At 46.8% G+C, this 15,460-nt stretch overlaps 1 protein-coding gene and 1 pseudogene across 1 annotated transcript in view; one reads left to right on the top strand and one right to left on the bottom strand.

Annotated features, from left to right (window-relative positions):
• Positions 1–15,460, bottom strand: part of KCNH1 (potassium voltage-gated channel subfamily H member 1) — a 966,177-nt gene that overhangs the window by 207,793 nt on the left and 742,924 nt on the right. The window lies entirely within an intron of this gene.
• On the top strand, positions 5,235–5,352 carry LOC134913013 (5S ribosomal RNA; annotated as a pseudogene).

Raw genomic sequence — 15,460 nt, 5'->3', positions numbered from 1 at the left:
CCACGGATCCTCCGTGAGCATCTCTTGAAGTTCCGGTTACCAAGTCCTTCTTGGCCAATCCGGAGCCACGAATATAGTGCTTACTCCTCTCCATCTTATAATTCTCAGTACCTTGGGTATGAGAGGCAGAGGAGGGAACACATACACTGACTGGTACACCCACGGTGTTACCAGAGCGTCTACAGCTATTGCCTGAGGGTCCCTTGACCTGGCGCAATACCTGTCGAGTTTTTCCCAACGGTTTATAATCATGTGGAAGACTTCTGGGTGAAGTCCCCACTCTCCCGGGTGGAGGTCGTGTCTGCTGAGGAAGTCTGCTTCCCAGTTGTCCACTCCCGGAATGAATACTGCTGACAGTGCTATCACATGATTTTCCGCCCAGCGAAGAATCCTTGCAGCTTCTGCCATTGCCCTCCTGCTTCTTGTGCCACCCTGTCTGTTTACGTGGGTGACTGCCGTGATGTTGTCCGACTGGATCAACACCGGCTGACCTTGAAGCAGAGGTCTTGCTAAGCTTAGAGCATTGTAAATGGCCCTTAGCTTCAGGATATTTATGTGAAGTGATGTCTCCAGGCTTGACCATAAGCCCTGGAAATTCCTTCCCTGGGTGACTGCTCCCCAGCCTCGCAGGCTGGCATCCGTGGTCACCAGGACCCAGTCCTGAATGCCGAAACTGCGGCCCTCTTGAAGATGAGCACTCTGCAACCACCACAGGAGGGACACCCTTGTCCTTGGTGACAGGGTTATCCGCTGATGCATCTGAAGATGCGACCCGGACCATTTGTCCAGCAGGTCCCACTGGAAAATTCTTGCGTGGAATCTGCCGAATGGTATTGCTTCGTAGGAAGCCACCATTTTTCCCAGAACCCTTGTGCATTGATGCACTGAGACTTGGCTCGGTTTTAGGAGGTTCCTGACTAGCTCGGATAACTCCCTGTCTTTCTCCTCCGGGAGAAACACCTTTTTCTGGACTGTGTCCAAGATCATCCCTAGGAACAGAAGACGAGTCGTCGGAACCAGCTGCGATTTTGGAATATTGAGAATCCAACCGTGCTGCCGCAACACTACCTGAGATAGTGCTACACCGACCTCCAACTGTTCTCTGGATCTTACCCTTATCAGGAGATCGTCCAAGTAAGGGATAACTAAAAACTCCCTTCCTTCGAAGGAGAATCAACATTTCGGCCATTACCTTGGTAAAGACCCGGGGTGCCGTGGACCATCCAAATGGCAGCGTCTGAAACTGATAGTGACAGTTCTGTACCACAAACCTGAGGTACCCTTGGTGAGAAGGGTAAATTGGGACATGAAGGTAAGCATCCTTGATGTCCCGAGACACCATGTAGTCCCCTTCTTCCTGGTTCGCAATCACTGCTCTGAGTGACTCCATCTTGAATTTGAACTTCTGTATGTAAGTGTTCAAAGATTTTAGATTTAAAATCGGTCTCACCGAGCCGTCCGGCTTCGGTACCACAACAGTGTGGAATAATACCCCTTTCCCTGTTGCAGGAGGGGTACCTTGATTATCACCTGCTGGGAATACAGCTTGTGAATGGCTTCCAAAACTGCCTCCCTGTCGGAGGGAGACGTCGGTAAAGCCGACTTTAGGAAACGGCGAGGGGGAGACGTCTCGAATTCCAATTTGTACCCCTGAGATACCACCTGAAGGATCCAGGGGTCTACTTGCGAGTGAGCCCACTGCGCGCTGAAATTCTTGAGACGGGCCCCCACCGTGCCTGAGTCCGCTTGTAAAGCCCCAGCGTCATGCTGAGGGCTTGGCAGAGGCGGGAGAGGGCTTCTGTTCCTGGGAACTGGCTGATTTCTGCAGCCTTTTTCCTCTCCCTCTGTCACGGGGCAGAAATGAGGAACCTTTTGCCCGCTTGTCCTTATGGGAACGAAAGGACTGCGCCTGATAATACGGCGTCTTCTTATGTTGAGAGGCGACCTGGGGTAAAAACGTGGATTTCCCAGCTGTTGCCGTGGCCACCAGGTCTGAAAGACCGACCCCAAATAACTCCTCCCCTTTATAAGGCAATACTTCCATATGCCGTTTTGAATCCGCATCACCTGACCACTGTCGTGTCCATAACCCTCTTCTGGCAGAAATGGACAACGCACTTACTCTTGATGCCAGTCGGCAAATATTCCGCTGTGCATCACGCATATATAGAAATGCATCTTTTAAATGCTCTATAGGCAATAATATACTGTCCCTATCTAGGGTATCAATATTTTCAGTCAGGGAATCCGACCACGCCAACCCAGCACTGCACATCCAGGCTGAGGCGATTGCTGGTCGCAGTATAACACCAGTATGTGTGTAAATACATTTTAGGATACCCTCCTGCTTTCTATCAGCAGGATCCTTAAGGGCGGCCATCTCAGGAGAGGGTAGAGCCCTTGTTTTGACAAGCATGTGAGCGCTTTATCCACCCTAGGGGGTGTTTCCCAACGCACCCTAACCTCTGGCGGGAAAGGATATAATGCCAATAACTTTTTTATTGGGGGAAACCCACGCTTCATCACACACCTCATTTAATTTCTCAGATTCAGGAAAACTACAGGTAGTTTTTCCTCACCGAACATAATACCCCTTTTGGTGGTACTCGTATTATCAGAAATGTGTAAAACATTTTTCATTGCCTCAATCATGTAACGTGTGGCCCTACTGGAAGTCACATTTGTCTCTTCACCGTCGACACTGGAGTCAGTATCCGTGTCGGCGTCTGTATCTGCCATCTGAGGTAACGGGCGCTTTAGAGCCCCTGACGGCCTATGAGACGTCTGGACAGGCACAAGCTGAGTAGCCGGCTGTCTCATGTCAACCACTGTCTTTTGTAAAGAGCTGACACTGTTAATTCCTTCCAACAGTTCACCCACTCAGGTGTCGACCCCCTAGGGGGTGACATCCCTATTACAGGCAATTTGCTCCGCCTCCACATCATTTTCCTCCTCATACATGTCGACACAAACGTACCGACACACAGCACACACACAGGGAATGCTCTGATAGAGGACAGGACCCCACTAGCCCTTTGGGGAGACAGAGGGAGAGTTTGCCAGCACACACCAGAGCGCTATATATATATATACAGGGATAACCTTATATAAGTGTTTTTCCCCTTATAGCTGCTGTATTGTTAATACTGCGCCTAATTAGTGCCCCCCTCTCTTTTTTAACCCTTTCTGTAGTGTAGTGACTGCAGGGGAGAGCCAGGGGAGCTTCCCTCCAACGGAGCTGTGAGGGAAAATGGCGCCAGTGTGCTGAGGAGATAGGCTCCGCCCCTTTTTCGCGGACTTTTCTCCTGCTTTTTTATGGATTCTGGCAGGGGTTAAAATTCATCCATATAGCCCTGGGGGCTATATGTGATGTATTTTCGCCAGCCAAGGTGTTTTTATTGCTGCTCAGGGCGCCCCCCCCTAGCGCCCTGCACCCTCAGTGACCGAAGTGTGAAGTGTGCTGAGGAGCAATGGCGCACAGCTGCAGTGCTGTGCGCTACCTTGGTGAAGACAGGATGTCTTCTGCCGCCGATTTTCCGGACCTCTTCTTGCTTCTGGCTCTGTAAGGGGGCCGGCGGCGCGGCTCTGGGACCGGACTCCATGGCTGGGCCTGTGTTCGATCCCTCTGGAGCTAATGGTGTCCAGTAGCCTAAGAAGCCCAATCCACTCTGCACGCAGGTGAGTTCGCTTCTTCTCCCCTTAGTCCCTCGATGCAGTGAGCCTGTTGCCAGCAGGTCTCACTGAAAATAAAAAACCTAAAACTAAACTTTTCACTAAGCAGCTCAGGAGAGCCACCTAGTGTGCACCCTTCTCGTTCGGGCACAAAAATCTAACTGAGGCTTGGAGGAGGGTCATAGGGGGAGGAGCCAGTGCACACCAGGTAGTCCTAAAGCTTTACTTTTGTGCCCAGTCTCCTGCGGAGCCGCTATTCCCCATGGTCCTTACGGAGTCCCCAGCATCCACTAGGACGTCAGAGAAATAGTGCATCTGAAAGGCATCAAGGGATTCGAATTAAAGTACAGAAGATAACTATAAAATTAGTATACTAGAGAGTAGGTGTGGCAGTCAATATCATGTTTATACTACTTATATAGGTAGATACCGTCAAAAATAAAGGAGTAATTTTAGTTAGTTTGAATGAGGAGATATAGAAATAGCACGCCCCTGATCCAGTTATTGTTACAGCACCCGGTCTTCTTGGTCCTGTATACGGATTTTCAGTGGCCTCTTTGTCTTGCCGATATACTTCATCTAGCAGGGACATTCCAGGAGATATATTACTGAAGATGTATTGCAGTTGATAAAGTGCTTAATCTTGTACTCCTTAGTTTCACCTGTGTTCTTGAATGTCTTTCTATTTGGATTCTAAATACTAAAGCAAAAACCCTGGAGAGAAATAAACTTCTGGAATATAAACCCAAGGAGAACAATAAAGATACCGTAAGATTCATCACCACTTACAGTAAACATGACAACCTGATTAAACAAGCACTCAAATCACACTGGAGTATACTGCTAATGAACCTCATTCTTAAAGACTACCTACCAACTGAACTTCATGTGGTGTTTAAGAAATCCCAGAATTTAAAGGACCTCCTTGCGCCAAGTATCTTAAGAAACCATGAAACTCCCAAGGGTATACTACCGAAATGCGTGGGATGTTTCAAATGTGGTCATTGCAACATCTGCAAGTACGTGAATCCAAATAGAAAGACATTCAAGAACACAGGTGAAACTAAGGACTACAAGATTAAGCACTTTATCAACTGCAATACATCTACAGTAATATATCTCCTGGAATGTCCCTGCAAGATGAAGTATATCGGCAAGACAAAGAGGCCACTGAAAATCCGTATACAGGAGCATGTAATAAACATTAAGAACAGGGTCCAAACACATGCCATATCCAGACATTTCTTACAATACCACGGCTCTAACCCAGAGGAACTCACGTTCAAGGATCTAGAACTAGTGACACTAGGAGAAAGAGGAGGGGACCTCTCCAATCTTCTATCAAGGAGAGAGATGTTCTGGATACACGAAATGAAATTTCTTCACCCAGACGGACTGAATGAAGGCTACGAAATAGCTCCTTTTTTATGAACGTAAGCCTGTTGTTCCCAATACTTTCTTCTTGACATCACCCACTTGCCTTTTCTTAGCTAGGTTCATGTTGGGATGCGGTGCGGTGGCTCCCCAACCTCTGGACCCTCTCTCCCACCGTCCAGATCCTATATTACAGTCATACCACACTGGATATGCCCAAATTCGTCTGATCTTGGAAGCCAAGCAGTGTTGGCCCGGCCAGTACTGGGTAAGGAAACTTCCCAAGAAGACCGGGTGCTGTAACAATAACTGGATCAGGGGCGTGTTATTTCTATATCTCCTCATTCAAACTAACTAAAATTACTCCTTTATTTTTGACGGTATCTACCTATATAAGTAGTATAAACATGATATTGACTGCCACACCTACTCTCTAGTATACTAATTTTATGTTTAACTTCTGTACTCTAATTCGAATCCCATGATGCCTTTCAGATGCACTATTTTACAGGGGTGTCATTCTAATAGGGGAAGTATGGTTTATACTATAAATATGTCTATTAGATCCAGGTTATAAACTAACCACAGTACAACATATTTCATACTTAGTCTTCAGTACTCTGAAGATCCTGTATATACAATGTGGACTATACATGACTCCTAAATCGTATTTAAGCACTGATTCCGCTCTTATCCTTTGTTTACATATGCGGTTTTCCGGTGTGGAGACAATGGGAACGTTTTCCACCTATCTAACTGAATGAATACTATCTATGAAAATATGGCCGCCGGCACCCGCTTCCAGTATATGCAATTGTCTCGCCGTATGGACTCCAAGAAGATGGCCGCCGCACTTCCCTTCATATCGGCCGGCGTATGCGCAGAAGGAAGCCCCGGACACCGGATGTGGGGCTGAAATGACGCGATTAGCGTATATACCGGAAAGAACTCTTCTAAATGACTTTAATGTTTTATAAAGATTCCCTGCACAGTTTGCAAGCGCAAACCAAGCGCTTTACTACATCTATTGCCTCCCTCACCATTAGTTACAATTAATGTGTATTCTTGAATCCTGTTTCCTAAATGTCAATCAATTACAGGAAGTGATGTCATTAATCACTTCCTCACCCACATGGGTATATATAGATGATGTGTCCCACTATGCTCATTACCCCTTGATGAAGTCAGACCAGACGAAACACGTTGGGTGATTCCTGCTACTATTGAAATCCTCAGTTAAGCTGCTTTTTCTTTATACAGAATATTTTATGTATTTATATCTCTATACATAATCATAGACATACAGTTGTTTCTAGTGTTTCTCATTTTTTAGTGCATGAATTTTTAGCACCATTTTTTATTGTTGTCTTTTACATGTCCTTTGGAAAGTTTTTTAAAGATTTTGTAACGTTTTTTTTTAAAAAAAAAGCATTTTATGTATGTTGCCTTTTTATGTCCAATTTTCTTAAACGTTCGTTATAAATAAACCCCGCATTGGTTTTAAAAGAAACTTTTTTAGTCTCCTAGAGTATTTACCACTTATGGTCGCTCTGATCTTATTTGCTTTTTCCAATATATATATAAATATATATATATATATTTATATATCTCAACATCAAATTATGCAGTTCTGTACAGAAAGAATGTTTGTAATTCACATCAATATTTATCCCACTGGAACTTGCAATCTAAATTCACTAACATAATAACACACGTGTTCATCTTCTCACTCATGACCACAGTGCTGACAGGTAGCAATACCAACCACTGTAAAACTGTGTTGCCACATTAAGAAAATATGTGGACATTCAATGCAAAGTGATGAATATGTTGTTTAAGAAAAAGACCAGTCCATTACAGTATATATTAAAATGTATAAATATTCTGTTTTTAACAACTGTATGGAGGTGAGACAGAATCTCACACACTTGTGATCTGTGTTGTAGGTTACACAGACATCTTTCCAAGCTGAATGATGAAGCAGAGACAAAGGAATGAGTTAAGCCTAACATACTTTATTTTCCCCTGACCCTGTATGAGAAGGATAGCTTCATAAACTGCATCAGTGTCTCAGTGTAAACATTCCATTTTAGCTGTCGAAAATGGAAGAAAAATGACATTAGTTGGCAACTATTATAAAGCTGTTTATACTCCTCCAGATGCAGAAACTTGGCGTGAATAGTGAGACAGTCACATGTGGCAGAGTTGGCTAGACACACCTTGCATCCCATCCCTATTGCTCATTTCTGCTACATTATCAATCTCATTTGGCCAAAGTGACTGACATCATCTGTGCATGTACAATATTGCCACCTCAAGATATACAACTGAAATGTTCCAATAAATAACTTAAGGTAACTGCATTGCGTGCATTAGTATTTTACAATCTTCAAAACATTTGTACCTACACATTAACACTCTACAATTATTATGCTAATGTAGTTTTCCTAGGATAACAAGGAGTTTCCGCTTACTCCATTGTGATTGTTCAAACTCTGCTACAATAAGGTCTGCTCTATCTGCAGCTGCTTTTAACAATCAACTAGAAGCAAAATGCCTAATGGGCCCCACAGACATGGCGATATACCGCCGAGTTGCCCGACCGCCGATACGGCAGACGGGCGATCCGGCGGCGGGGGGGCAGTGATTTTGGGGGTGAAGTTTCTCCATTGAAGTGCAGGCAAATATGGACGAGATCGTCCATATTGGCCTGCATGCACAGCCGACGGGGGAAACAGCGATGAACAAGCGCGGAGCCGCGCATCATTCATCGCTGGTGCCTCCACACTGCACGATATGAACGTTATCTCGTTCATTAATGAATGAGATTGTTCATATCATGCAGTCAAATCGCCCAGTGTGTAGGGCCTATAAATCAGCGGGTGTGGTATGGAAAGTCGACAGTAACTAGGTCGACCACTATTGGTCGACAGTAACTAGGTCAACAGGGTGTCTAGGTCGACAGGGTCTTTAGGTCGACATGTTCTAGGTTGACAGGTCAAAATGTCGACATGAGTTTTTTATGTTATTTTGGTGTCATTTTCTTTGTAGAGTGACCGGGAACCCCAATTAGTGCACAGCGTCCCCTCGCATGGCTCGCTTCGCTCGCCATGCTTCGGGCAAGGTGCCTTCGCTCCGCTACCGCTTCGCTCGGCACAGATTACCGTTCCAATCGTAGTCCACGTGGATCGTTAAGTATGAAAATGTTCAAAAAAAGAAAAAAATTGTGAAAAACTCACGTCGACCTTTTGACCTGTCGACCTAGAACATGTCGACCTAAAGACCATGTCAACCTAGACACCCTGTCGACCTAGTTACTGTCGACCAATAGTTGTCGACCTAGACATTGTAGACCTAGTTACTGTCGACTTAGATCCCAAATCAGCATCTTAAGAAATGAGTCACCTCGTCACTACTGAAGTGCAATCTCCAAGACTTTAAGGCAGTAGCAGGTCAATGATAATGAAAGACGATTTAATTACGGATTACAGAATTATATGCAAATTTACATGCAGAAATAAAAGATAACAATTCTTAATGCTGTTTTTAAATGCAAATAATAATTATATGACTTTCATTTTGTATTTTCAAGTGCACAACAGTATACATATTTGTGATGGGAACACAATCATTTTCAAGTGCCTTTCTTAAATCAGGATTGGTTTATTTGATAGCAATCTTATAGGGGACCTCCGCTTTCATGCAGCAATTAATTATATTTCTGAAAAGTGGTAGAAAGAAAAAGATGATGTTGCTTATAGCAACCAATCAAATTCTTGCATTTGACACAATTAAAACAAGTTGATTGCATGGGCCATACCTCCAACTGTCTTGATTTTGACAGGACAGTCATAATTCGTGGATCTTTTTCAAAGGTTCACCAAAAAGTGGGAGTTTCTGGGCAGATCAGGGGTGGGGATTATTTTGTCCCAATATTGCATGTCTAAGGGGTATATTCAATTAAAGTCGGATCCGTTCCGACATGTATTTGTCGGAATGGATCCGACAACCCCTATTCAATCCCATCTAAAATTCGACTTTTTCAAGTCGAATTTAGATGGGACCCAGAGGAGGAGAAGGGGGGCGAGCCGCGGGGGGACAGCCGGCGGCAGCCAGAGGAGATCAGCGCTACGGAGTAGCGCTGCAGCAGGATGTCACTCAGCCGCCCGATCTCACGGCAGCTTCCACCCGGCTCCAGAAGCTGCCGTGAGATCGGGCTGGTGAGTGACATCCAGTTGCAGCACTACTGTAGCACTGATCTCCCTGTACGCCCGCCGGCTGTCCCCCCATCTCCCTGCGGATCCCCCCGCCTCCTCTGGGTCCATCTCATTCCGACATCATTTTGATGTCGGATTGAGATGGTCGAAAAGGGGGCCAAAACCTGTCGGATTTGGCCCCGTTTTCGACATCAACACGTGGATCGGCAGCTATTCCGCCGATCCACGTGCTTTTCGACAAGTCGAATGCCTCGACTTGTCGAAAAGCTTTGAATAGGTCGAATCACGTTTTTCGACCTTAAAAAGTCAAAAACTGACGTCTTTTCGACAGACGGCAGTTTTTGACTTCAATTGAATATACCCCTAAATGTTGGGAGATTTAACTAGTTCTCATAAATGCCACCCATAAACTTCCATCCAAAATTCAGATGATTTCCAAAAAATGCATTTAGGGCCTGATTCCAGTTGGGAATAAATAATTTAGATTTTAGAGAGACGTGTCTAAATTGAAATCTAAATTGCAGTGTTATAATAGAGCTGTCCAGTATTTGTGGGACTCGTGCAAACGCAGCCAGTATTTACCCTGCATGCTTAAAAAAAAACATAAAATGTATTTGCACCCCCCGCGGTCCAGCATGGGGGGTGATACTCCGCCCCCATCCTCCCAGGAGCAGTACATTACACACAGGGACAGGGGGACAGGAGCAGCACATTACTCACAGATACAGGGGCAGTGCATTACCCAGAGAGACAGGAGCAGCACATTACCCAGAGAGACAGGAGCAGCACATTACCCACAGAGACAGGGGCAGTGCATTACCCAGAGAGACAGGAGCAGCACATTAGATACAGAGACAGGGGAAGTACAGTGGTGCAGAGAGGGGGGGATTACAGGTAAATTTTATCCGAGCCTGTTGGAGGGTCCTGCAGACCGCTGCCTCCCCCCTGCCCTCATTGTAGAGAGCACCTGTGCGCTGATTGTCTGCTGCACTGGGGAGAGAGGCAGCTGCAGAGGCAGTCCCTTCTCTCTCTCCCTGTGTGAAATGTGGGGGGTGAAGGATCACGCTCGCCGGCAGTACGCAGAGCCCATCAGCCCTCATGCCATTACACTGTGCTGCCCCAGTCTCTGTGTGTACTGTGCTGCCCCAGTCTCTGTGTGTAATGTGCTGACCCTGTCTCTGTGTGTAATGTGCTACCCCTGACTGTCTCTGTGTGTAAAGTACTGCCCCAGTCTCTGTGTGTAATGTGCTGCCCCTGTCTCTGTGGGTAATGCGCTGCCCCTGTCTCTGTGTGTAATGTGCTGCCCCTGTCTCTGTGTGTAATGTGCTGACCCTGTCTCTGTGTGTAATGTGTTGCCCCTGTCTCTGTGTGTAATTTGCTGACCCTGTTTCTGTGTGTAATGCGTTGCCCGTCTCTGTGTGTAATGTGTTGCCCCTGTCTCTGTGTGTAATGCGCTGCCCCTGTCTCTGTGTGTAATGTTCTGCCCCAGTCTCTGTGTGTAATGTGCTGACCCTGTCTCTGTGTGTAATGCGTTGCTCCTATCTCTATGTGTAATACGTTGCCCCTGTCTCTGTGTGTAATGTGTTGCCCCTGTCTCTGTGTGTAATGTGCTGCCCCTGTCTCTGTGTGTAATGTGCTGCCCCAGTCTCTGTGTGTAATGTGCTGCCCCTGTCTCTGTGTGTAATGTGCTGCCCCTGTCTCTGTGTGTAATGTGCTGCCCCTGTCTCTGTGTGTAATGTGCTGCCCCTGTCTCTGTGTATAATGTGCTGCCCCTGTCTCTGTGTGTAATGCGTTGCCCCTGTCTCTATGTGTAATGCGCTGCCCCTGTCTCTGTGTGTAATGTGCTGCCCCTGTCTCTGTGGGTAATGCATTGCACCTGTCTCTGTGGGTAATGTACTGCTCCTGTCTCTCTGGGTAATATACTGCTAGAGATGTGCACCGGAAATTTTTCGGGTTTTGTGTTTTGGTTTTGGGTTCGGTTCCGTGGCCGTGTTTTGGGTTCGAAAGCGTTTTGGCAAAACCTCACCGAATTTTTTTTGTCGGATTCGGGTGTGTTTTGGATTCGGGTGTTTTTTTCAAAAAACCCTAAAAAACAGCTTAAATCATAGAATTTGGGGGTCATTTTGATCCCAAAGTATTATTAACCTCAATAACCATAATTTCCACTCATTTTCAGTCTATTCTGAACACCTCACACCTCACAATATTATTTTTAGTCCTAAAATTTGCACCGAGGTCGCTGGATGACTAAGCTCAGCGACCCAAGTGGCCGACACAAACACCTGGCCCATCTAGGAGTGGCACTGCAGTGTCACGCAGGATGGCCCTTCCAAAAAACACTCCCCAAACAGCACATGACGCAAAGAAAAAAAGAGGCGCAATGAGGTAGCTGTGTGAGTAAGCTAAGCGACCCTAGTGGCCGACACAAACACCTGGCCCATCTAGGAGTGGCACTGCAGTGTCAGGCCGGATGGCCCTTCCAAAAAATACTCCCCAAACAGCACATGACGCAAAGAAAAAAAGAGGCGCAATGAGGTAGCTGTGTGACTAAGATAAGTGACCCTAGTGGCCGACACAAACACCTGGCCCATCTAGGAGTGGCACTGCAGTGTCACGCAGGATGGCCCTTCCAAAAAATACTCCCCAAACAGCACATGACGCAAAGAAGAAAAAAAAGAGGCGCAATGAGGTAGCTGTGTGACAGATAAGTGACCCTAGTGGCCGACACAAACACCTGGCCCATCTAGGAGTGGCACTGCAGTGTCACGCAGGATGGCCCTTCCAAAAAATACTCCCCAAACAGCACATGACGCAAAGAAGAAAAAAAAGAGGCGCAATGAGGTAGCTGTGTGACTAAGATAAGCGACCCTAGTGGCCGACACAAACACCTGGCCCATCTAGGAGTGGCACTGCAGTGTCACGCAGAATGGCCCTTCCAAAAAACACTCCCCAAACAGCACATGACGCAAAGAAAAATGAAAGAAAAAAGAGGTGCAAGATGGAATTGTCCTTGGGCCCTCCCACCCACCCTTATGTTGTATAAACAGGACATGCACACTTTAACCAACCCATCATTTCAGTGACAGGGTCTGCCACACGACTGTGACTGAAATGACGGGTTGGTTTGGACCCCCACCAAAAAAGAAGCAATTAATCTCTCCTTGCACAAACTGGCTCTACAGAGGCAAGATGTCCACCTCATCATCATCCTCCGATTCATCACCGTGTACATCCCCCTCCTCACAGATTATCAATTCGTCCCCACTGGAATCCACCATCACAGCTCCCTGTGTACTTTGTGGAGGCAATTGCTGCTGGTGAATGTCTCCATGGAGGAATTGATTATAATTCATTTTAATGAACATCATCTTCTCCACATTTTCTGGAAGTAACCTCGTACGCCGATTGCTGACAAGGTGAGCGGCGGCACTAAACACTCTTTCGGAGTACACACTTGTGGGAGGGCAACTTAGGTAGAATAAAGCCAGTTTGTGCAAGGGCCTCCAAATTGCCTCTTTTTCCTGCCAGTATACGTACGGACTGTCTGACGTGCCTACTTGGATGCGGTCACTCATATAATCCTCCACCATTCTTTCAATGGTGAGAGAATCATATGCAGTGACAGTAGACGACATGTCCGTAATCGTTGGCAGGTCCTTCAGTCCGGACCAGATGTCAGCATCAGCAGTCGCTCCAGACTGCCCTGCATCACCGCCAGCGGGTGGGCTCGGAATTCTGAGCCTTTTCCTCGCACCCCCAGTTGCGGGAGAATGTGAAGGAGGAGATGTTGACAGGTCGCGTTCCGCTTGACTTGACAATTTTCTCACCAGCAGTTCTTTGAACCCCTGCAGACTTGTGTCTGCCGGAAAGAGAGATCCAAGGTAGGTTTTAAATCTAGTATCGAGCACGGTGGCCAAAATGTAGTGCTCTGATTTCAACAGATTGACCACCCGTGAATCCTTGTTAAGCGAATTAAGGGCTCCATCCACAAGTCCCACATGCCTAGCGGAATCGCTCAGTGTTAGCTCTTCCTTCAATGTCTCCAGCTTCTTCTGCAAAAGCCTGATGAGGGGAATGACCTGACTCAGGCTGGCAGTGTCTGAACTGACTTCACGTGTGGCAAGTTCAAAAGGTTGCAGAACCTTGCACAACGTTGAAATCATTCTCCACTGCGCTTGAGACAGGTGCATTCCACCTCCTATATCGTGGTCAGTTGTATAGGCTTGAATGGCCTTTTGCTGCTCCTCCATCCTCTGAAGCATATAGAGGGTTGAATTCCACCTCGTTACCACTTCTTGCTTCAGATGATGGCAGGGCAGGTTCAGGCGTTTTTGGTGTTGCTCCAGTCTTCTGTACGTGGTGCCTGTACGCCGAAAGTGTCCCGCAATTCTTCTGGCCACCGACAGCATCTCTTGCACGCCCCTGTCGTTTTTTAAATAATTCTGCACCACCAAATTCAAGGTATGCGCAAAACATGGGACGTGCTGGAATTTGCCCATATTTAATGCACACACAATATTGCTGGCGTTGTCCGATGCCACAAATCCACAGGAGAGTCCAATTGGGGTAAGCCATTCTGCGATGATCTTCCTCAGTTGCCGTAAGAGGTTTTCAGCTGTGTGCGTATTCTGGAAAGCGGTGATACAAAGCGTAGCCTGCCTAGGAAAGAGTTGGCGTTTGCGAGATGCTGCTACTGGTGCCGCCGCTGCTGTTCTTGCGGCGGGAGTCAATACATCTACCCAGTGGGCTGTCACAGTCATATAGTCCTGAGTCTGCCCTGCTCCACTTGTCCACATGTCCGTGGTTAAGTGGACATTGGGTACAACTGCATTTTTTAGGACACTGGTGAGTCTTTTTCTGAGGTCTGTGTACATTTTCGGTATCGCCTGCCTAGAGAAATGGAACCTAGATGGTATTTGGTACCGGGGACACAGTACCTCAATCAAGTCTATAGTTGGCTCTGCAGTAATGATGGATACCGGAACCACGTTTCTCACCGCCCAGGATGCCAAGGCCTCAGTTATCCGCTTTGCAGCAGGATGACTGCTGTGATATTTCATCTTCCTCGCAAAGGACTGTTGGACAGTCAATTGCTTGGTGGAAGTAGTAAAAGTCGTCTTACAACTTCCCCTCTGGGATGACCATCGACTCCCAGCAGCAACAACAGCAGCGCCAGCAGCAGTAGGCGTTACACGCAAGGATGCATCAGAGGAATCCCAGGCAGGAGAGGACTCGTCAGAATTGCCAGTGACATGGCCTGCAGGACTATTGGCATTCCTGGGGAAGGAGGAAATTGACACTGAGGGAGTTGGTGGGGTGGTTTGCGTAAGCTTGGTTACAAGAGGAAGGGATTTACTGGTCAGTGGACTGCTTCCGCTGTCGCCCAAAGTTTTTGAACTTGTCACTGACTTATGATGAATGCGCTGCAGGTGACGTATAAGGGAGGATGTTCCGAGGTGGTTAACGTCCTTACCCCTACTTATTACAGCTTGACAAAGGCAACACACGGCTTGACAAATGTTGTCCGCATTTCTGTTGAAATACTTCCACACCGAAGAGCTGATTTTTTTGGTATTTTCACCAGGCATGTCAATGGCCATATTCCTCCCACGGACAACAGGTGTCTCCCCGGGTGCCTGACTTAAACCACCTCACCATCAGAATCCTCCTTGTCAATTCCCTCCCCAGCGCCAGCAACACCCATATCCTCCTCATCCTGGTGTACTTCAACACTGACATCTTCAATCTGACTATCAGGAACTGGACTGCGGGTGCTCCTTCCAGCACTTGCAGGGGGCGTGCAAATGGTGGAAGGCGCATGCTCTTCACGTCCAGTGTTGGGAAGGTCAGGCATCGCAACCGACACAATTGAACTCTCCTTGTGGATTTGTGATTTCGAAGAACGCACAGTTCTTTGCTGTGCTTTTGCCAGCTTAAGTCTTTTCATTTTTCTAGCGAGAGGCTGAGTGCTTCCATCCTCATGTGAAGCTGAACCACTAGCCATGAACATAGGCCAGGGCCTCAGCCGTTCCTTGCCACTCCGTGTGGTAAATGGCATATTGGCAAGTTTACGCTTCTCCTCCGACGATTTTATTTTAGATTTTTGAGTCCTTTTTTTACTGATATTTTGTGTTTTGGATTTTACATGCTCTGTACTATGACATTGGGCATCGGCCTTGGCAGGCGACGTTGATGGA

The sequence above is a fragment of the Pseudophryne corroboree genome, chromosome 4, assembly GCF_028390025.1.
Source record: "Pseudophryne corroboree isolate aPseCor3 chromosome 4, aPseCor3.hap2, whole genome shotgun sequence".
NCBI classification, from domain to species: Eukaryota; Metazoa; Chordata; class Amphibia; order Anura; family Myobatrachidae; genus Pseudophryne; species Pseudophryne corroboree.
Note: the sequence above shows the minus strand (reverse complement) of the source record. Positions and strands in the feature narration are given on the sequence as shown.